The 24,065-nt window shown below is 41.7% G+C and overlaps 1 long non-coding RNA gene across 1 annotated transcript; it reads right to left on the bottom strand.

Annotated features, from left to right (window-relative positions):
* Positions 1–389: 389 nt before the first annotated feature.
* On the bottom strand, positions 390–15,550 carry LOC121865792. Its single transcript, XR_006088822.1, has 3 exons — positions 15,447–15,550; positions 2,895–2,952; positions 390–443 (listed from the first exon to the last, which is right to left on the bottom strand). It is a non-coding gene; the product is annotated as an uncharacterized LOC121865792 (long non-coding RNA).
* Positions 15,551–24,065: the final 8,515 nt, after the last annotated feature.

Raw genomic sequence — 24,065 nt, 5'->3', positions numbered from 1 at the left:
GGTGGTGAAGTGGGGACAACGGTGGATTCAGCTGCTTCCTCACTGCCGCCAGTGATTGGTGTTAAATCTCTCCTTCGGTGATCAAAGAACATGGTGATGGGGAGTTGTCGTCTCTTTCATTCATTTCTTCCATGATGTTTTTGTATGGAGCGAAAACATCATCCATCCCTCGCATGAATTTCAGGGCACGCACCATGGAGGGGTACAAACTATAGGCCAGGTTTTTCAGTACCTCAATATTCCTGGTCATCTCCCCCAACTTCTCCAACGTTATTTCTTGGTGCTCTTCCTCTTCCTCATCCTCTTTCCCTTTCGCTTCCTCTTCCTTGCCTGAGTCTACTAACTCCTGTAGATCCTCCTCGGTCAGCTCAGTGTCGTGCTCTTCAATTAGCTCCCTAATCTCGTCCTCTGCCATGTCCCGGAAGCCTTCAGCAGCCACTTTCCTTGACAGTGCCAGGGTCTTTTAGAATATTTTCATTAAAATCCATCAAAATCATTTTCCTTGTCATCGTCTTAAGCACCAAACAGCTCCTCCCAGTCTTCTCCTTGAACAGGGCTAGAGGGTACGTGTTTTTTGAATCTTTTTCAATAAAAAAATGTTACAGCACATGTATATTTTACCTAAACTGTGCCTGAATGAATATATTCTCAGAAAGAAATAGTAGTCTTGCTGAAACGTGATGTATTTCAATGTAAAATAGGATAAAATACATGACGAAAACAAGAGACTTTACCTAACCTTCCGATGTTCAAGATATGTTACTCGTTTTTTTAGTAGTTTTCGGTTAAAATACTGTTATATTAGTGATATTCTATTCATACTGTGCTTGATATAATACATTCACGGAAATGTAATATTTTTGCAACTACAATGCTGATGTCAACACAAGCGTGGTTACAGCGAGACTGACTGAGTGAGGGAGAGCTATGCGTGTGTGTGTGTGTGTGAGGTTGCGGGAGCGGGCGGTGTCCCGTGTTCGGTGCCGTGCGCGAGTTGAATGGCGCGCGATTTGAATGTACTTCAATGTTCAGAATATTCCTCCGGCGGGGCAATCCGCGTATTTGCAAATCCGTGAATGCTAAACCCGCGTATGTGAAGGGCCGACTGTACAGTAAAATCTTGTATTTCACGAGTAATATGGACTGGATAAATTGCACCAAATGCAGATACGTAAACTAATGGAAAAAATAACAAGATAGACTGGCCACTCTACTTCAACCTCTGATTTTCCCATTTATAACCTCCAAATGATACAAATTCTGCCTTTATTGACCTGATTGTGCTTTCCGGAAACTAGATTTTAGGCCTTCCTCAAGTAACTTAATCACACGCTGCTTATCCTGCATCGAGTACTTGGCTAATTTAACTCCCTTATGATAGTCCTGCTTCTCCTTTTCCTTATTTGGCTGCTTAGGTGGGTCTGTCCCTCCCCCACCAGCACGACCCCCAGTAGAGGTAGAGGCCATTATCTTGACTTGACAGGTGGTAGCCCCACCCAAAAAAAAGCACACAATAACAGCCCGGGCGGTCGCTAGGATGGCGCAGGCTACAACGCCATTGTTGCCTTCTTGTAAACCTCTTTTACGTTCACCACCAGCAATTTGATCACCAGAACGCTTCTTGGAAACATTCTTCTCACCTTGTCTTTCTGTATTCATCGCTAACACAACAAAATTGAAGAAAATAGCAAAAATCACGGAGTAATTGACAGAAACCGCGTGATTCAACTGATCAAGTGATGTAAACAGGGAGCGCTGGTGTAAACCGTTATTAGTCCTCACTGCGAAACATTCTTTTTACTTATTCTTTTCATACAGTATTTATGGGTAACAGCTAAATTTGCAAAAAAAAGAACAAAATTTACAGTGTCTCTCAAAAAACACTTCACAACCTAAAGACATGAATCACTTGAACATGTGATGTCGAACGTGAACTGTAAACATTGCATAACCCCGCGCCATGCTTAAAACGTTGAGGATGGAATCAAAACATTGAGGATGGAATTGCGCTATAGCCAACATTCGTATGTAAAAGTTCGAGTTTTACAATCAATGTTCCCCTATTCATCAATCGCATTACTGTACAACCAATTCGCGTTGACAAAACACGCGTTGTAGCAGAAATGACTGTAACTGGCATGAGGGCTGTGACGTCATTCAAGACGGTGGCCAGCATTCAGTTGGCTGGATCTCGCAAAACTCACGATATTTTACACCAAATATAAGACTTGGTTACATTAGGTAGTGCTCGTGAAATTAAAAAACGCGAAATGAAATCGCGCGAAATATGAAATCTTAATGTATTTTTTTTTAAAGATTTTACAATTTTTTTATGCTGACAAAAATCTTCATAATAATGTAAGCATAAATAAAAGTACATTTGTACTGTATGAGAAAAATCAGTGTAACAAAACAAAATCTCCCCCCCCCCTGTACATGTACAGTATTGTACAGTGAAAATAAAATATTAAAAAATGTACACACTCCCTGTACACGTACATACAATGCAGTTGAATTACTGTTGGTGCGTCACTACAAAATTAAAACAATATGTCTTGGCTGTGACTCACAGTTTTGCACTCCATTACAATCAGCAGTGCAATTTCTCGGTACATACAGTACTGTACTATAACTTTCATGTCTTCCACTGCGTGCACCAGTACAGTATTTCACTTATAATCTTTGTGTACATCAAAAATTATGATTAAAAACATGTTTTGTAGTTTTTATAATAGAAGCCTGAAGGAAAATGTGATCTGACTTATGAAAAACAATCTACAGAAGGCTTTTAAGGAAAGGAGCCTTTTGTCGTTAATTTGGGGAATGCCTATATTTATTATATTGTACAGTAGTATAGTATTTAAAATTTAGGTTCTTAAACATACTATACTCACCATGTGTGCAGTGTAGTCTGGTCTTGAGATCTCTCAAAATTAATCGTACTCCAGGATTCTGTTGAAAAAGGGAATCGGTGAATTTATTGTTACAAACTGTACAGTATGTGACCTTATCAAACATCACATACCAGGGGGTACTTTCTCCTGGCCCTCTGGTTTCCTCTTGTACAAGCATAAGCAAATGTTTTAGTGATAGCAATAACACTTACTTTTCCAATCAAAGTCTAAGAATATAGTGTTTCCAAATTAGTTATTATCCAATTCCTAAAACTTATTTCATATTACAGTAGCAGATGACACAGGAAGTTTTCATGAAGTTAGAAACATCTGGTTTGTTGACAAATGGCACCTGTGAATGTAAAGCTACAGCATTACCCCATTGATGAAAGATTACATAAACCAAATTAACCTGTAGGTTATGTATCTATGCTACTGTGCCAAGTAGCAACCTTGTAAATAAGCTACTGTGCCGAGTAGCATTTATATATATAATTACGTGGCAACACTGCACGGGTTATGTGGCAACATTGCCCCGAGGCTGCCATATGGCAAGGCAGCCTCAGTCTGACTGTGTGAGCCGTGCATGGCACACGCTAGTCACCACTTGTATTTCTCTCATCCATAATAAACGGACTTCAGTGTTACCCGGTGTTTCCCTACCCATCACTGCATTCTTCGGGGAACACTTGTAACCATCATAACCTACAATAACTACCGGTAACAGATAACCTATGACTGTTAGGTTAGTTTACTATAATTTTAATAAATGGTTTAATCCTATGACCCAAACTAACAAATGACATTTTTCAATAAGCTGGACACTGCTAATTAGTCTAAGGAGCCAAGTCCATCATGTAGTAAATATTGTACAGGTATTGTTTTCAGTATGCAGACAAGGTTTTTAGTTATACAGCATGCTCTTCAAATTCGTTGGGGTTAGGTTCTCAAAATGGAGGAGCATACATTTTTACTTGTGTACAAAGAAATAAACATTTCCTTTATGTGTTTTGCCCTTAGGACAATTATTTCTTTTACCTGTATTGTGTGTGTGTGTGTGTGTGTGTAGACACACATACACAAAACCCATACAAATAAATAATAGTGGGAAAATCCTCTCACAAATAATCAGAAACAAATGTACAGTATAAAAAAAATGTGGAGTGTACCCTCAAGTCCACTCCAGCTAACGGAAATATCACTGTACAGGGTATTTGCGTGCCAGATACTGCTAACTGTCAAGGGAATTATGTCTGTAATTGTACCAGTGTTTGGAAACGATGTTGTGTATGCCTCTATTGTGACCCAGGTTCAATTCTCAACCTGGGTCAGATGTGAGAAGGACGTTATTCAGTGAAACCCTACCAAAACATTCTAGGTTTTTTCTGGGTAAAACAGATTCATGCTGTACAAAATTCCCGCTCTACTAGAACACATTTACTTCTTCTCTTTTCACTAATTATTATATATATCAAAGACAAATGATACTAAACATATAAAGCAACAGACAATAATGACCATTTTATAAAGAGTAGAATCAAATGTAAACACCACATGTTCACGTAAAGGTGTCGTTGAAGATGAACAATACCGAGAGGGAGATAAGTCAAGCAACTACAGCTCCTTCCCGACTTACAACGGGGTTAGGGACCCAAATCCAGGTAGTAAGTCGAAATGGTCGTAAGTCGGAAATGCTTAGATAATACACTGCATAGAAAATCTATCTATATCATCTCGACCCAAAATTCGAAAGAATGCCTTGGATTGTCCGTTAAAGAAAGAACTGATATTTTTCTCTTGAATGGCAGATAAGTCCACGACAGCCCTCATCATTGGATCCACCTCATCTGTTGTACGGAGCATCCTCTGTGCCATCGCCCTTTTGTCTTCCAGAGTGATTGATCCCAAGTCATCGAATAGTTCCAAAGGAACAAGGTGCTCACTTAAGTACCAGAGATGACCTTGAAATTTCTTGAGAGTCACTGCCGAAATCTTTGGATGGATACTGTGGTATCGCTGGAGCTCCTTCAACAGCCAGAGGTTTTGTACAGGAGCGAGCTGGGGCACAGGAGAGATATACCAAGCCTTAAGATATATCTTGATGATGAAATCACAAATCGCTTTTAGACCTAGCTCCTCCCGTGGAGTCAGCTTGAACTGAGCCCGGAACATCCAGAGTTTCATATAATAGATGGCTTTAGCTATCCACCAAGCGCGATGGAGGCCTCCTGGTGCCTTGAAACCGATACCACGAGGAGGAACCCCACCAAGGAAGATGATCGATAGCTCCAGGAGCTCTCGGTAGTCGTCCCTGGGCTGGTGAATTATAAGTTGTTCTGTCACAAACTTGATAATCTCGTCCCCAATTTCTAGCAACCAAGGACCTGGATGTGTGTCCATCACCGTAGAGGGGATGCTTTTGTCAATTAAACCCCATTTCTGCTTTTAACGTTTAAACATTAGAATATCTGGACCTGTCGATATACCCACCACTGCATGGAAGGCTGCTTCCAAAACAATTTCAAGTGTGTGATGTCGTCTGGCAAGATGTAAGAGTTCCTTCTCCATTTTCTGCTCCAACAGATTACAGGCTCCATTCATTCCACCCGTATTTGTGGCTGTTGTGTCAAAACACATCGCCACAACATTGTTTTTCACCGAACATTCTTCAATAGCTTTTTTGAAAATATCTGCCATAGACTTTCTGGTGCCAGACAGTAGTTTCGGGATGCCGAGGAGTTGGGTTGCATTGCCTCCTGAAACCAGGATTGGGAGACGGTCTACGCCATCCCAGCCAATGATGTCATTCATCATTTTGCCATCCCAATGGATGACAAGTGGCGCCATAGGGGAGAACTTCTCTTTGATGATGGCTGCGATGTTCTCACGGTGCTGGATTCGATGGCGGCGAATTGAGGATCGACTGATAGTTAAATTAGAGACTTCTTGGCCCATATTCCGAGCCATAGCTGCCAAGATATACATGGAGTTTCGGTCAGTGACTTTGGTCCAATCGAGGGCTGCACAGACATGTTGGTTGACTACTAGCTTCCGTGGATGCTTTGAAGGTGATGGCGGCAAAGTTGTTGGTCCTGGTGATTCTTCATCCTCCGAGATTTCCGCACTGCTAGAAGATGATGAAACCAGATCAATCCTTTCCTTCCACATTTTGGTCTTTTCTTTTTGAACAAGTCGCCGTTTTGTTGCTTGCAATAATCGATCATCCTTTCTTGCCTCCTTCTTTGCAAGGTTGCAATCGACTGATCCCATGCAACCAGGTCGTCCTAGTTTTCGTTGCTGTTGAAGGAATAGTTTGTCCTCCTCGATCTCCATGGTGTGCAAGGCGTTGCTGTAGGCTATGTCGAAAAACCAATCAAGGGAAGAATACCTCATGTTGCATTTATTGGTGAAAATTCAACACTGAGTAGCAACCTACAAATATTCTTCATTCCAGAAGGTCGTTCGTTAACCGAATCCATTGTTTCAATGGAATATTGGGTAATTGGTTCCAGCTCACCGAAAAGTACATACAAAGTAAAAAAAAACTGCAGTAAAGTACACTTACTTTGAGGTGTGTATGTAGAAGGCTCCTGGTTGATAATGATGATGGGAATTATAAGTGGGGGTGGAGGAGAAGGGAGAAGAGAAGGAAGTGGGGATGGAAGAGAAATCACCCCATGCTTGATGCCGTCATTTCACCAATAAAATTTTAAGTTCACTAGGTGTAATTCAAGATTATTTTCTTTAAATCAACAGTGCACTGCACTATAAATTGTCAATACAGTATGTTAAATAAATTTCAGAATGACCAATAATTGTACAGTAAAAATGTAAAAATACTCTGTGTTCAAGAGACCCACAAGCAAGATGTTTCCTCCACTGAACAGACACACAGACTGATGCCTTGGTGGGTAAGTGAAGTGGCTGATGGGCGCACCAAAAACTAGTTCCCTGTACTGCAATTATGTTAAATAAGTGTTAAAATGACTAATAATTTTAATATAAAACTTGGAACAATATTGAATAACACAATCTTCTTGATATTTACTCCAATGGAACCGAATATAATCCCCTAGAACCGATTACTGTATTGGCGGACTAATCTTCCAGCTGGTGAGCAAGCTAAAACAGGTGAGCAAGCTAAAACATGTTGACATGTTTTCGTAAGAATTTCCTTAACCGAATTTTTGTTCGTTAACCGAATTGAAGATTCTTATGGAAGGTACAGGTAGTTCTGCTATAACGCGATAATTGTGTTCTTGTAAAATATCGTGTTATAGAAAATCGCGTAATATAAATAACAGGGCTTATGGAGAAAATAGGGTTAGGTGCAGATTACTCGAAATCAAAAAAATTTAGTAGTTAGCCTAACACAAAGGATAGCACAGTCTAAATAAATGTTACATTCATATCTAATAATGAAATCATACAGTAAATGTAACACTTTACCTTGAAAAAATATGAATATAACTTGATGGGGGAGAAGAGTGATTTTGAGGTTGATAACATTGAGCTTCTCTTCAAGTGTTATATCCTTTCTTTTACGATAATCACCGGGAATTCTATCACCAGAACGCTTTTTGGAGATATTCTTCTTTACCATATTCACAGTTAATACCACAAAATTGGAGAAATAGTAAGCAAAAATCACGTTATAGCAAACAAGCGTTCGCGTTATACAAATATTGTTCCGAATTCATAAATCGTGTTAGAGCAAATTCGCATTATCAAAACACGCGTTATAGCAGAACTCACTGTAATTCGTTAACCGAGGCGTTCGTTAACCGAGGGACCAATGTATGTTTGTATGTATGTATATACAGGTAGTCCCCGATTTACGACTGACTCAACTTACGTCAATCCGCACTTACGACCTACTCTGACCTTACAACCGTCGGGACATACTACCATCGCAGTTGTGACCAAAATTTTTTTCAAATGACGCGCGCATTTTCTATACCGAAACGTTTCTGTCCTGAGCGAGAGCGTGGCATGGGTCACCGCGTGGTTACACTCACTCAGTACAGCGCTTAGTTGGTGTTTGGCTATCGTATCCTATACTGATCACGCTGTGAACTTACGTTATTATCGTATTTAATTGACTTTATAATGACTGGAAAGCGTACAAGTGACAGTGCTAGTGGTGCTCCAAAGAAAAGGAGACAGGCATTACTTTTGAGATGAAAATGAAGATAATAATGCAATATGAGAATGGAAAAACTGTAGCAACAATCTCACGTGACCTAGGTTTCTAGCACTCAACCATATCCACTATTCTGAAAGACAAGGAACATATTAGTGATGTAGTGAAAGGAACAACACCTATAAAGGGAACTATAATTTCGAAGAAAAGACAAGGTCCTATTCACGGTATGGAAAAATTATTGGTGATATGGATAGAAGACCAGATACAGAAGCGTGTACCCTTAAGCCTTCTAACCTTACAGGCTAAAGCAAGAAGCCTGTTCTAAAGCCTGAAGGAGCAGGCAGGAGATGAATGTGAGCAAACCTTTACAGCAAGTCATGGGTGGTTTAATAGATTTAAAAAGTGCTACAGTCTACACAATGTTAAGGTGAGTGGAGAGGCAGCTAGTGCTGATGTTGGAATTATTTGCCTGAGCAAATATTCAATGTGGATGAGACTGGATTATTGTGGAAGCGCATGCCTGAGCGGACATACACCCACAAAGAGGCGAAAACAATGCCAGGATTCAAGGCATTCAAGGACAGAATTACGCTTCTGTTAGGGGGGAATGTTGCTGGTTTCAAGCTAAAGCCCTTCATGATCTTTCCAGAGAACCCCAGGGCTTTTAAACATGTCAGCAAGCACACACTGCCAGTGTTTTATCGCAGTAACAAGAAAGCCTGGATGACCATTGTACTGTTTGAGGATTGGTTCATGAATTGTTTCATTCCTCGAGCCAAGGAGTATTGTCTGCAATAACGGATTCCATTCAAGATTTTGCTGATTTTGGATAATGCTCCGGAACACCCACCACACCTGGACGACATGCACCCTGATGTTAAGGTAATCTACATTCCACCTAACACTACCTCTGTCATCCAACCCATGGATCAAGGTGCTATTGCTGCCTTTAAAGCGTATTATTTACGTCAGACCTTCGCTCAGGCTGTTGCTGCTACTGAAGGTGAGAAAATGCTCAGAGAGTTTTGGAAGGAGTACAACGTTTTGTCATGTATAAAGAACATTAGTGCAGCATGGGATCAGGTTACAAAACATTGCACGAATGGAATATGGAAGAAAATCCTGAAAAGATATGTGAACAGTTTTAGAGGATTTAATGAAAATGAAGTTATTTCGGATATTAGTAACAAGATAGTGGAGTTAGGTAAACAGCTTCAGGTAGAAATTGATAATGAAGACGTTGAACAGTTGGTTGAAAGTGTAGCAGAAGAGCTCAGTAACGAAGATCTCACCGAACTGGAAGCACACAAAGATGCAGAGGAAGAAACCAGTCTAAATGTAGAAGAAGGACCTGCACCCCCCAAAAAGTTTTCAGTGAAGCAAATGGCAGAGGCATTTACTACAATTAATAAAGGAATGCAAATGTTTGATGACATGGATCAAAATTATGAGCGTTATGCCAAAGTTGACAGAATGATCCAAGATGCACTTGCTTGCTACAGAGAAATTTATAATGAAAAGAAAAAGCAAACTGTGCAGTCTAAATTGGACACCTATTTTAAGAAGTCCCCCAGTGCTGTCTCCTCACGCCCCACCAGTGCTGCCTCTTCACTCCCTCAAGATGATCCAATACCTTCAACCAGCAAGTTTCCACAGTACACAAACCTGTCTGAAGAAAGCGATATTGATGACCCACCCAGCCCTGTCTCGTCCTCTGCTTCTTCCAGTTAATGTAGTCTCCATGTATAATTAGAAAATTATGGGGGCCCCGTGTACATTCAGCTGAGACATTATATAAGATAAAAACTGTAAGCCTAAGACCCTGGCTGGGGGAGAGGGAGGAAGGGAGGGAGGGAGCAGGATGTGAGGTGATATGTTTGACAGTTGGAGCCGAAGGTCTCATGTGTGTTTAATTAGATTTTTCACTGACTGACTGAGGAGATGTGTGGGTGGTTCTTGTGGTGTTGTATGAACCTAGGTGGGGAGATTCGATGAACCAGATCGCCCATATCCAAGCTCTACGGTCAGTCACCGTAGTTTGGTAACTAGGGATACCCGTCTGCTCGCCGGCCAGGTGGGTATCCACCCCGTTAGTAGCCAGCTATGCCTTCCAAACCACCATCACCACCAACCAAGTGGGTTCTCGTGACACTGCCAAAAGAGTACTTTGTTAACTACTGTTAAATTCTTCTCCGCCCTATCTAAACACTGCCTGAGATCGAATAAGGACTTACTTGCAACACGGATGAACAAGCGGGAAGGGACGAGGCCACGTGGTCGCTTCCCTCACGGAGCGCATATCTAGACGTCCGTCTGGGTCACTGACAGTGACTTACTGAGGCCCGCTCAACACCTGCATACCTCAGGGCGCTCGCCTCCCCCGCCATGACGTCATCTATCCGCGTATTTCTAATACTGTAGTTTCCTTGGGACACACGTAACATATTTTGAACTGGGAAACTATCCACAATAGCTTTAAATTTTATAATTGTCCCTTAACTTCATGAATCGTGTCTGCATTAATTCGATAAAGTACATTTAAATTCCTTAAGGCCTAGTTCAAAATGCTTCCACCCCGACTGAGAGCATTGCTTGGAGGCTTTGTTTTAACTCGCCACAAGGCATGAGCGTTTCAGCCTGGCCTACTTATGTTTCCCTGTTCGGCAAATCGCTCATTTTTGTTCCAACGTCTCTAAATATCACATATATATATATGGGTACAAACTGTCCCGTAAATTGGGTACGAATTATCTTGTATTGGGTACGATTTGACATGTTCTGATGGGTACGATTTACTTGGGTACGAGTTGTCCAGCACCCCACATGCAAACTGACTAACATGACCCGCATAACTAATAGAAGATAGCTTAACAAGGTAAGGATGTCAGAGACAGTTAGCACCAGAAATAACTTATGGAATTACACCAACATTTCTGGAGACAGTATTTGCATGATGCTGAATGTGAAAATGGAATTGAGATTGCACAGAACATATTAGAACCTGAGACCTACCTAACTTCCTAACCTGTGCATCGTCATTTTGATTTTCCTACTATCTTCCAAACATCTTTAAAAAAGTTAACAAATGCAATCCAATATAAATCGTAATAAACATGCCATCTGTTTCTTAACCTGTAAACAAAGACCGCAAACGCTTCAGTATAACAGACAATGTGGACCAAAACGTGGTCACCACAGGAGATCTGATGAAGCCATAATCCTGATAAATATTTAATTTCTTCGCCTACAAAGGACGTAGGGGCATTAAATTGGTAAAATTTTAGTTCCAGTCATCACTGTATTTAAATATCTAATCTAGCCACAGAACCCAGGAAACATATCTCTAACCTAACCGGGGGTAGGGAGGGGGGGACCTTTGCCTCCTCAGACCCTATTAAAGGAGTACCTCACAAATTTCTAGGCATAAATTTCTGTACCCGCCATGTTGCCAGAGTCACTTTTCTCATCCTCTGCTCACTTTTCTTGTCCTATCCTCCTCCTCCTCTTTGTGACATGACAACCAATGACCTTCAAATATTGTGATGTGACTTGGCTGGCCAATAATTTTGAAACAGCCATTTTGAAGGCTGGTGATGGTGTGTGAAAAGTGCTCTCTCCCTTATCTATCTGTTATTCAGCAAGTTTATCAGAACAATAGTGAAGCAATCCAAATTTTACAAGATCACAGTGTCCTACCAACATCAAGATTGTGTCCTACATGGAAATATTTTACAATTATGAAAAGACAGAAATTCTTTTGTCTGTCCCCATAAGCATACCAGATTGCCCACCTGTGTCCTCCACCACAGTAGCAGGTAAGCTCCAAAAAAGGGTTGGGTTGGGTTAGGCTTTTTTTGTGTTTTATGGTGTGTTTTACTCAAACCTGACCACCATTTTGGTGCAAATTAGTGGCTTCTGTTACAAATGAAATTTTCCATAGTTTCTCAAATACTACAGCAAATTTGCACCAAAAATGAAGGTCAGATTTGAGTAAAGCACACCAAAATGGACGAATATTTACCACATTTTATTATGTATGTTCATGTATAACGGTACACACCCAGATCATTAAACGAAGTAGCGGTAGACACCCAAAACATCTTATGACTGTGGAGCCCCCCGGTTAGGTTAGGTTAAGTCTGATGAGGTGAGGTTGGGTTTGGATGGTTAGGTTGGATACACCCCATTTCGTCACCAATATTAAATCCGTTTCGTCACCACTAACAGTCGCTGGTATTAGTGACTAAATGTAAGTTATTATTTTACACAAATAGAAATTACACATGTATACAGACGACTCGAGAATTCTTGTGTTATTATTATACATGAATATTAATTGTTTAATAAAGGAAACGATTAAAACATTGGTAAATAAACAAAATACTACAGAACAAATGAAGAATTATGTTATTATTATACATGAATATTAATTGTTTAATAAAGAAAACGATAAAACATTGATAAATAAACAAAATACAGAACAAATGTAGGTATTTTTGCATTAGAGCGCACAACTTTCCTACCCCCAATCTATTATCATATTCGAATAAGTCATCTAATTTTAAGATAATTTTCTTCTATTACATTACCGTCGCAAAAGTATAATAACGGAGATAACACATGCCAGATATTTCTCCTTTTTCTTCCGTTAATCTTCTGCCATTATCGCCTACCCAACCTCCCACTCAACGTGTTCCCTTCATATATCGTCATGCGCATGCTTTCCCATACACGTCACGCGGCCAATCAAAAGCATTTTTCTTTTCGTCACCAATTAAAATTAATTGTGGTTTAATTCGCTGTATTTTTTGCCCAATCAGATTCGATTGTAATTTTGGGTCGGAACAAATTCATTTCCGACCACGGAAGCCTGCAATGGGTGTCACTTTAATTATATGGAGTTGATTGCGCATTTTGATGAAGAAAAAAATTAACAAGCTATAGCATTTATTAGGTCTCATGGTGTTCTCCCGACCTCAGTAAAGTGTCCTAAGTGTAAGAACGAATGTAAATGTCGTCAAGACCAACATATGTGGCATTGTAGTAACTCGTTCCTTATTCCCAAAACAAAGAAGAGACGTTGGTGTTCGTACACCGTCAGTGATTACAAAAGAACAAGAACCAGGCCAATACTGTAAGCTAAGAAATAAATGATTTCATCATATGGTGAGAGTTAGGTTAGGTTAGGTCAGGTTAAATCAGGTTAGGTTATCCAAAAAAAGGTTCGGTTTATGTTTTTCTAGTGTTGTTTTTTTTGTGTGTGTGTGTGTATTTTGTATTTGCTTGGCTGTGATTTTTGTCGGAAAACGCCCCACCACCACCACACGATAACTAAAAAAAACAGGCAATTTCCTACTGAAATCAAGGTCAGAACCAATCAAAACGCACACAAATACACTAGAAAAACCTAGTTTTGACTTTCTAACAGCGTTGTGTGAACTAATAAAAATTTACCCAAATGAAGGTGATTTGGCAAAAGCACATAAACCACCGAGCAGCAAAGATCAATCTTGCTCTATACCTCCTTGTCCCTCTTCTTCACAGAGAAACCTCAATGATTGATTTGCAATTACAACTAGTTGCTGAGCACAAGCTAAAATCGTGCACAAGAAAAGCAAATCATGACAAACAACTCCATCTCTGGAAGCTGTGGGATGAATATGAAGAAAAAATATCACCACTTCAAATTTCCTAAAAAAAGTCATTGTCTTTTACCAAGCTTGCACGAGTAAATTTTTGTCTTCCGCATTTTGTTTAAGTGAGATGATTGCAGGCGTATTAACAATGTTTTTATTTTTGTCTTTAATAAATTGTCTTAGTGTTTTTTATTATTTTCTATCCCAAGCAACAGTTATTTTCATGTACATATTGATGGGAATGAACGCGTTGATGAAACGGGTAAAGCAGTGGTGACGAAATGGGTGTAACTGGTGAAGAAACGGGCATACCCCGTTAGGTTAGATTCAAAACTGTTTTTCCGATAGGTTCTTTTGTGTTTTGAACACTTTTTACCTTGATTTTTATAACAAATCTCTAGATTCAAAGAAGGGAGGAGGGTAAGGGGGCTCATCACAGAAACTATTGATTTGGACCAAAAGGTCAAATTCGTTCACTACACATCAAAAACCATTGGAAAATCATAGCTTCAGCTTTGATTTCATTTAGTGGCAACAAGTGAAAATTTACCTTCTGGTGTGGGTTAAATTCCTGAGATTCCTTGGATGACCGAAACTAAAATAATACCGAAATTACTACCATATTATCAGTGTTCACAGTGTTTTTGGTAAAGGTGTACTGTCGAAGAGCGTGACCGCCGGAAGGAAGTGTCGGAATTGGTTGAATTTTTTCTGCATACTAATATCATGATATTAAACACAAAAATGGAAACGACAATGCATAGAACTTAATAGAACCTGACCTAACACACAGGAGCTGCCATGCACAGGCCAACCAGCCTATTGAAGACTCCTTATTCTCTTGTTCTTTCTTATGTATGTTAGGTCAGGTTTTATTAGGTTCTTTGCATTATTTAGTATTTATTTTTTATATAATGCTAATAACATTATATTAAACACAGAAATGGATACGACAATCCATGGAACCTAATAGAACCTGACAATCTTTTTATTTACTCTATCCCGCTTCACAAATCTCCTCCCAGCGACACTTTTGTTGTTTACCTCGCTGAATACCTTTTCAAAAGACGTTTCCTAAATGATGGTGAACGTTTCCACATATTCCTCCTCGCCATTTTCTGATGTATATCAACCTCAATATTAAGGTAAGTTGTACATTAATTAACACAATATTGGATAGAACCTGACCTAACAAGCCCATACGTTGGTTATGTTTGGTCAGGTTCTATTAAGTACTATGCATTGTCATTCCTATTTTTGTGCTTAATATCATCAGTGTGTAGGAAAAAATTCAGACAATTCCTTCCCTCTTCTACACCTTTACCATGTTTTTACCCCACTATTTCCCTCTTCTTTCATGCCCTGCCTTCTAACAAATAATTTATGATCCAAGGATAAACTAAAAGATACAAAATACTACAAGTTGTCGCTTCGATTTTATTTCACGGTATCATCCAAACATCTGATAATTAGGTGCAACTGCTTGAAGTCCTTCTGGTGCCAACCGTCTCTTCCACCTTTACCCATTAATCTTACCGATATGTGATTTGTGAGCTTAAATAGATAGACAATCAGTAAAATCGTCATACAAGTTTAGGTATATACAAATTTACACTAATACAGCACGTATACAGACAATACAGATATGTAATTTGTAAACAATATGACCTAGGTTTGCCAATAAATGCTTATTTCTTCATATACGAAATTCGAATTAAGAATCCGCCATATGTTGAATCAATGAAAATAAATTCAAAGGCACACGATTACCTTGTTCAGGCTATCAAAGAACGCTGCTACGGTTCAAGGTGAATCAGGCGACTATCAGTGAAGGCTGCAGGGTTGCCAACTCGGATTTTCAAATGTCGCTAGGCTGGTACCTAAAAGTAGCTAAATGTCGCTAAATCTTCCATGAAAAGTCGCTAGCTATTATTCCCCCCCCCCACCCCCCCCCTTCAGTAATTTGATGCAAATAATATTTTCATAATGCCGACTATAATGGACGGAGTATAAATAAAATGCATTATGTAAAAATAAAAATATTATTTTTTTAAAGTTTAATGTGCACACTTACCTATTATTCAATAATAATTGCATCCCAGTCCTCTCCGTAGTCGTCGGCAGTATGAACAACTGTAGAGCTGGAAGCATGTGAAGTGCTTGGTTCAGGTTCTCTTGTAACTGTGTGCCTCCACAGTCCCTATCTTTCTTAAAATATCACTAGGAAGTTCATAACTTGCACAACAGGTGTTCTGTCTTTTTAACCCATACTTTATTGTAAGAATTGCCTTTAATGTCGATAGTTTCATTTTGTTGCGCAATTTTGATTTCACAAAGTTCATATTACTAAATGTGCGCTCTACATCTGCGTTTGAATGCGGAAGAGATAAGGCAGCGAGTGCAATTTCAGCCAGATCATGGTAAGGGTTTTCACCTGTCGCATCTCTGTAATTTGCCACTTCTGACCACAATTTTAGGGTGCAGTGGCGGCTCGTGAAAAATAAAATGGAGGGACTGCAAGCCTCACACAACAGTAGGATACACAAATTTGACCTACCTCAGGTATGAGTTGTAGTTGATGTCCACGAATTCCCAGGGCATGGTAGTAGTGTTGGTGGTGATGGACCAGTATTAATTGAAAATAAAGTCGGCGCGTCTGCTCTTCGATGTAGCAAAATTGTTTATTACTATTTCATTAAAATCCTTTATTTCTGTTATCATTTTATTTTCAATGGATATCACTGCTAAAGCAGACAGTCTGTCATTCTGATAAACACTCATGTTAAACTGGCGTGTATATTCTTTGTTCCTGCTTGTACTGTTCTGTTGAATGGATAAAACTGGTGTAGGTCTTCCTCTTGCTTTGATTTCAGTCTTTTCATTTAATGTCAGCTGGGAAAAGTTGATGTTTTGCAAATACTTCACTCGATTTTCCATCGTCAAAGGGTAATTAAAGAAAGCACGATTTAACCACACCGTCCACACGTTGTACGAGACTGAGCTGCTTCAAGTGCGGCGGCGGCGCCAATTAATAACAGACATGAATCGTACAGCATTGACAGCAACTATGAAAGTAACTTAAATTTTGGTCTGATTTTAATGAAAATTCACTTAGCAACGTATTGAAAATAATTAAATAACATATAAAATGATATATTTGTTGGTAGTGTATTATTCAGCTGTCTCTCTAAAGGAATCATACGCCTGGCAGTGAGTGTCTGGGAGGACTGCACGAGCCGCCACTGTTAGGGTGTTAGATGCATGGACGGGCTGACATCAAGTGATCAGGAAATAGACGTGTCCCTCCTTCTGTACCACGACCCGTTCAAATGTATTAAACTTTTCTTATTATTTATTGTCCCTGTAACCCCGTTGCTATATATTATGGCTCGAAATTAGGAAAACTGAGTTTTCATGGACAGTCCAAAAGTATCCAGAAAGTCGCTAGATTTCTGTGGATATCTCTAGATTTGCGACAAGTCGCAAATCGCTCTAAAGTGTCGCTAGAAAAAAACAAAAAGCTCTAGATCTAGCTACAAAGTCGCTAAGTTGGCAACTCTGGAAGGCTGTACTCTGTATCCGCTGTACCAAAGACTATAAAGTGTTGCCGCTTAGTTCAGTTGCCATACCTCACATCAGAGAAAACGTGTAAAATTATTGAGTAACTGAATTAAACAGGAAATAAATAAAAAATATTCATAGACTATATTTATTGATATTGAAATACATTTTATTTTGGTATAGAATAAAAAACAAGTCGTAATAAGGTTCAGAAAAATTATATATATTTCTAACAAAATGTGCATATATTTCCCCCATTTTGCAATGAAATACAAAGGTAATAAACAATACACATACATGGTATTTACAATTAATCATTGTGATTTTTTACAAACCAAATTCAAATTTTCACTTGGCTCGTATGAAACACATTTGTGAACCATTTCAGATGAAATGATTAGAGATGTTAAAGTCTGCGTAGAAAGAATAGCCTATTTCTTTGCTTAGTTTTGGTCAGATCAGATTCACCTTGGAAAAGATTCTTTCTACATCATCATTTGATGTGGGCAAAGATATTATCTTCAGAGCAAAGTATGGGAGCTCACGGAAATATAGTTCACCAAAATCATCTTGTAGTGGATTTCTCCCCTACAAACGCTTGTCGCTGAGTAGCCAACCCCGCGAATTCCCCAGTGTATGCCTCGTGGTCTAGGTCAACCAGCGCCGCCTTACATGACGGAGGTCAACTATTAAGCCACGCCTACCTCTGCTATATAAGACCTGACCTCGTGGTCACGATCGACCTGAATACACTGGATGACATTGTAGTGGACGTCTCCCCTACAACTGCTTACAACTGCGTAGCCACAGCCACCAGCTGCTACCGTCTTCCCTAGCAACCAAGCGTATCCGCATTCCAATGTCGCCGTATCCTAGCAACCGAGCCAAAAGACCAGCGACTTCTCGGGTTTTCCCAACATGACTCATAGCGGCTGCTGGGTATATAAGCTCTGTCTCTCCATTGAGATTCATTCTGACCATTCTTCCTGAACAAGCAACACCTCCTCCTCCGCCGCTGCCTGGCAGCCTTCGCTCCTCCTCGCCTGCCTGGCGGCCCTCGCTCCCGCCAGCGAGCATGGCGACCCACCAGCTGTCCTTCTCTGAGCTTCCTCACCAACCAACTCTCATTCTGCCCATCTTCCTGAACAAGCAACACCTCCTCCAGCACCTCCAGCACCAGACTGTCTATCATATAACTTATATTATATAAGAAAACCACATTAGAGTTTCCTTCCATCCTGAGTGCTAGACAACATTAATATCTCGATACCCCTACAACATGTTCCCACTAAACAAACCAATCACGGTGGACGAAATAGTAAGAACAATCAATAGCTTTAAGAACAAGGCTCCTGGAGTCAGCAAAATAAATAAACTCATTTTACAGCAATTGCCAAGCAACATGGTACTCCTACTAAGAAATATATTCAATGCATCCATAGCTTCAGGCTACTACCCAAAGAAATTCAAGATAGCAATTATCAGACTGATACCAAAACCGGGAAAAGCCCCCACAGCAGTAGAAAACTACAGACCAATCTCTCTCTTAGAAACACCGGGAAAAATTTTGGAAAAAATAATTAACCAACGATTAAGAACACACCTGGAACTGGAATACAAATACAACCCTAGACAACACGGATTCTGGAAACACAGAGGAACAAACACAGCCATAGCCCTTATATACGAAAGTATTGCAAACGCAATGCATAATAAAGAACAGTGCAACATAGTTTTAAGGGACGTGGCAAAAGCGTTCGATAAGGTCTGGCACTTGGGACTTAAATATAAAATAACCAATCAAGAACTCCCTAACAACTTCACTTCTCTACTGTGTAATTTCCTGGACAATAGAGAAGCACACATTATAAAAGGCAATCACAAAGGCCCAAGCTTCAGACTTTATAGTGGAGTACCACAAGGAAGTAATTTATCCCCAACTCTTTATACAATCTACACTTCAGACATGCCGCCACCAATACACGGTGAATACATCGCATATGCTGATGATGTCACCCAGATCATCCGCCATCCAGGCAAGGCCAAACACATGATGGCATTAAAAACAGCTCGCGCCATAATACAAATAAATAATTACGAGAAGAAATGGAAAATAAAAACTAATACACAGAAACTAAAAATCATACACATTTCAAGGATAAACCCAGCACCAATCACAGTAAACAAAGAAGAAATACAATACTCAAACGAAGGAAAATACTGGGGCTATCAATAACAAGAACCGGAATAAATAAACACATAACAGAGCGCAATAGACTAGCCCAAATACAGCTTACCAAATTAAGAAGATTCGGCAAAATGGAAGAGCAAATACAACTACACCTATTTAAAGCACTTGTACGCCCCCATCTTGAATACCCTGTAGTGGATTTCTCCCCTACAAACGCTGTTTGTCGCTGAGTAGCCTACCCCACCAATTCCCCAGTGTATGCCTCGTGGTCTAGGTCAACCAGTGCCGCCATACATCACGGAGCGGGGGTCAACTACTAAGCCACGCCTACCCCCGTTATTTAAGACCTGACCTCGTGGTGATCTCTCTCTTTCTACCTACAGCCGCAGCCAGCAACACCTCCTCCTCTGCTGCGGCCTGGCGGCCCTCGCTCCTCCTCCGCCTGCCTGGCGGTCCTCGCTCCCGCCGGCGAGCATGGCGACCCACAAGCTGTCCTTCTCTGAGCATCCTCACCAACCAGCTCTCTCTACATCACGCTTGTAACCATGCTGCCTTCCCAGCACCAAGCTGCATTCTACATCCAATACAACATGTATATAGAGAGCACATTGTGAGTTTCCTTTCTCCACCCCATCCTGAGTGTGAACCAAACATACTAAACCCCACAAATGGTGACTCCCGGAGATTCGCACTCACACAGGATGGAAGAGAAACTGATCACGCTCCCAGTCTTCAAGCAACATGAAAGACTGGCTTATCCACCCAGAAGCAGCTCTCATGGGCTCTACAGCTACTGTCTCTACTACACAGCAGGTTAGACACCCTAGAGCAGCTCTGCTACTCTAAGCAGACAGTCGCTCCTCTTCCGACCCCAGCACACGCCGACCCCGGCCCAGCAGTAATCCCTGCCGCCCCTGATGCGGCCTCTATTCCTGAGTGCGGACCCACACACCCCTCTTTTCTCCCTCAGGTACTCCCTGCTGATGTCCTGCACCCTGCTGCTGTCGTGGACCCAGCTGTTGTCATGAGCCCTTATCCGCTTCTGCTGACGCAGCCCCTGCTCCTGACCCAGGCCCACACACCCCAGCAGGCGCATCTGACGACCCTGTACCTGCCATGAGGGAAGCACAACATTCATCGCCTCCACACACCCTTTTTCTCCCTCTCTTCTCCCACAGATAGTGTGTATCTAGACAGTTGCATCCAGCGACCGGCTCATTCACGCCATCGCCGTTGTCTCATATGAGGCATGCACCGCCCATTCTGCCTCACATGTGCTATGCAACCCTGCAGACAACAAGTCTCCTACACTGCCTGGAGGGAAGGGGGAGTATTGTAGTGGATTTCTCCCCTACAAACGCTGTTTGTTGCTGAGTAGCCGACCCCACCAATTCCCCAGTGTATGCCTCGTGGTCTAGGTCAACCAGCGCCGCCATACATCACGGAGCGGGGGTCAACTACTAAGCCACGCCAACCCCCGCTATTTAAGACCTGACCTCGTCGTGATCGCCCTCTTTCTACCTACACCAACCAGCAAGCAACACCTTCTCCTCCTCCGCCTGCCTGGTGGTCCTCGCTCCCGCCGGCGAGCATGGCGACCCACAAGGTGTCCTTCTCTGAGCATCCTCACCAACCAGCTCTCTCTACATCACGCTTGTAACCATGCTGCCTTCCCAGCACCAAGCTGCATTGTACATCCAATACAACATGTATATAGAGAGCACATTGTGAGTTTCCTTTCTCCATTCCATCCTGAGTGTGAACCAAACATCCTAAACCCCACAACCCGCCAATACCATTAAACACGGTCAGCCTTACCAGCCAATTAAAACTTCAGGCAACACAGAACAAAGCTATCCGCAGAGCCTCCAAACAACGTCCCCCATACACAACCAAAATTAAAGAGCTTCACGAAAAATACAATATTTTACCACTGAACATAAGAACATACAGCCAAGCACAGGCAGTATGGCACAAACTAGAAGTAATGGAAGACGAAATATACCATCGACTAAAAACAGAGGACACCAGAAGATCACACAGTTGGTGGCCAAAAAGCCTTCTCCATAACCCTCAAGAGCCAGAACTATTGTACACTAAATAGTACACAAAGGATGAGATTATTCTACTAGTTACACAAGGACCTAGCAGACCTCTCCACCTTACACAATTATACACCACAGCATAAATAACTTCTTGACGCCAATAAGATAAAAGATGAGAGTTTTCTACTAGTTACACAAGGACCTAGTAGACCTCTCCAACTAACACAATAACAAACAACCACTTGCTAGCTAGCTTAGCCTCCCCCCCCCCCCTGTTCCCTTGAGCTCAGGCGACCTCTTAGTGCGGCCTTCACCACAGCCAATCAAATCGTCTCTGCTAGGTGGATAGCCCACCTGCTCTTATTCTCTACTACTTTACTTCCGTTTCATAACTTTCCTTCTACCTTACCTCTTCTCTCCCTTCCCAGGGCAAGCCATTGCCATTTTATCTCCATTATCATCATCATCATCACCTCTCTCTTTCGACCTACACCAACCAGCAAGCTACACCACCTCCTCCTCCTGCATGGCGGCCGTTCGCTCCCGCCAGCGAGCATGGCGACCCACAAGCTTGTTCTCCTCTGAGCACCCTCACCAACCAGCTCTCTCTACATCACGCTTTTTTTTTACGGGGATTAGCCCACCAAAGCACAGGTAACTGACCCACATTGGGGCCTGGGAGGCGAAAATGTAATAATAATAATATTAATAATAATAATAATAATAATAAGAATAAATAATAGTCATAATAATTCATAATAAATAAAATTTATGATAAAACAAACAAAAATAAAATAATAAAATAATGATGATAGTAATACAGTAACTGTAATAATAATAATAATATTAATAATAAAGAACTATAAATACAAAAATGAAAAAAAAAAGATCAAAAGTGAGGAACAATATATGTATGTTGTGTTGTCAATGGTAAGAGAAACAATTGAGACCCTGCAATTGCGTGTAAATGAAGCAGAAAGTCAGATCAGCAACCTGGGACTTGGTCACAATTTTCGTGATGCCACATGGCAGCAGGGTCTACCATTAGACAACACAATATGCTTCCAATATCTTCCCAGTCGGTAGTACCTCCCTGTTTGGTAGCTGCCTACTACCTACTACCTACTTGTAACCACGCTGCCACTTCCCAGCACCAAGCTGCATTGTACATCCAATACAACATGTATACAGAGAACACATTGTGAGTTTCCTTTCTCCATCCCATCCTGAGTGTGAACCAAACATGACGTACCCCACAATTGGTGACCCCCGGAGATTCGCACTCACACAGGATGGAGGAGAAACCGATCACTCTCCCAGTCTTCAAGCAACATGGAAGACTGGCTTATCCACACAGAGGCAGCTCTTATCGGCTCTACAGCTACTGTCTCTACACCACAGGTTAGACACCCTACAGCAGCTCTGCTACTCTAAGCAGACAGCCGCTCCTCTTCCTGCCCCAAGCACCAAATTCCTACCGACCCCAACACACCCGTCCTGCCTCAGACGCCGCCCCCGGCCCAGTAGTACCCCCTGCCGCTCCTCCTGATGCAGCCCCTGCTCCCGACGCAGCCCATGCGCCTGAGTGCGGACCCACACAACCCTCTTTTCTCCCTCAGGTACTCCCTGCTACTGTCCTGCACCCTGCTGCTGTCGTGGACCCTGCTGCTGTCATGGACACTCTTCCTAACTCAGCCCCTGCTCCTGTTCCAGGCTCACACACACCAGCAGGCGCATCTGTGGACTCTGTACCTGTCGCGAGGGAAGCACAACATTCATCGCCTCTGCAACCCTCTTTCTCCCTCTTTTCTCCCACAGATCTCGTGTATCTAGACAGAGTTGCCCCCCCCCCCTAGCGGCCGGCTCATCCACGCCCTCGCCGTTATGTCTCACATGTAGCATGCACCGCCCGTTCTGCCTCACATGTGCCATGCAACCCTGCAGACAACAAGTCTCCTACACCGCCTGGAGGGAAGGGGGAGTATTGCAGTGGATTCCTCCCCTACAAACGCTTGTCGCTGAGTAGCCGACCCCGCGAATTCCCCAGTGTATGCCTTGTGGTCTAGGTCAACCAGTGCCGCCTTACATGACGGAGGTCAACTATTAAGCCATGCCTACCTCCGCTATATAAGACCTTACCTCGTGGTGACCTCTCTCTTTCGACCTACACCAACCAGCAAGCAACACCTCCTCCTCCTCCGCCTGCCTGATGGTCCTCGCTCCCGCCGGCGAGCATGGCGACCCACAAGCTGGTCCTCCTCTGAGCACCCTCACCAATCAGCTCTCTCTACATCACGCTTGTAACCACGCTGTCACTTCCCAGCACCAAGCTGCATTGTACATCCAATACAACATGTATACAGAGAGCACATTGCGAGTTTCCTTTCTCCATCCCATCTTGAGTGTGAACCAAACATCACGTACCCCACAATCTTTCATACTTGACATTTCCTTGTAGAATAGCTCTGCATTTCTTTGATTTTTCACATAGTCTGGAAATTTTATGTTCTCAATGGCTCTCCACTCATTATCCAACTGTTTGTTCGTGGAAGATATTCTAGGGAAAGCTCTGGGGTACAGGTTGTTTGGGTC

This window comes from Homarus americanus, unplaced genomic scaffold (assembly GCF_018991925.1).
Source record: "Homarus americanus isolate GMGI-L3 unplaced genomic scaffold, GMGI_Hamer_2.0 scaffold44659, whole genome shotgun sequence".
NCBI classification, from domain to species: domain Eukaryota; kingdom Metazoa; phylum Arthropoda; class Malacostraca; order Decapoda; family Nephropidae; genus Homarus; species Homarus americanus.
The sequence above is the reverse complement of the archived record's forward strand: the minus strand, read 5'-3'. Positions and strand labels throughout refer to the sequence as shown.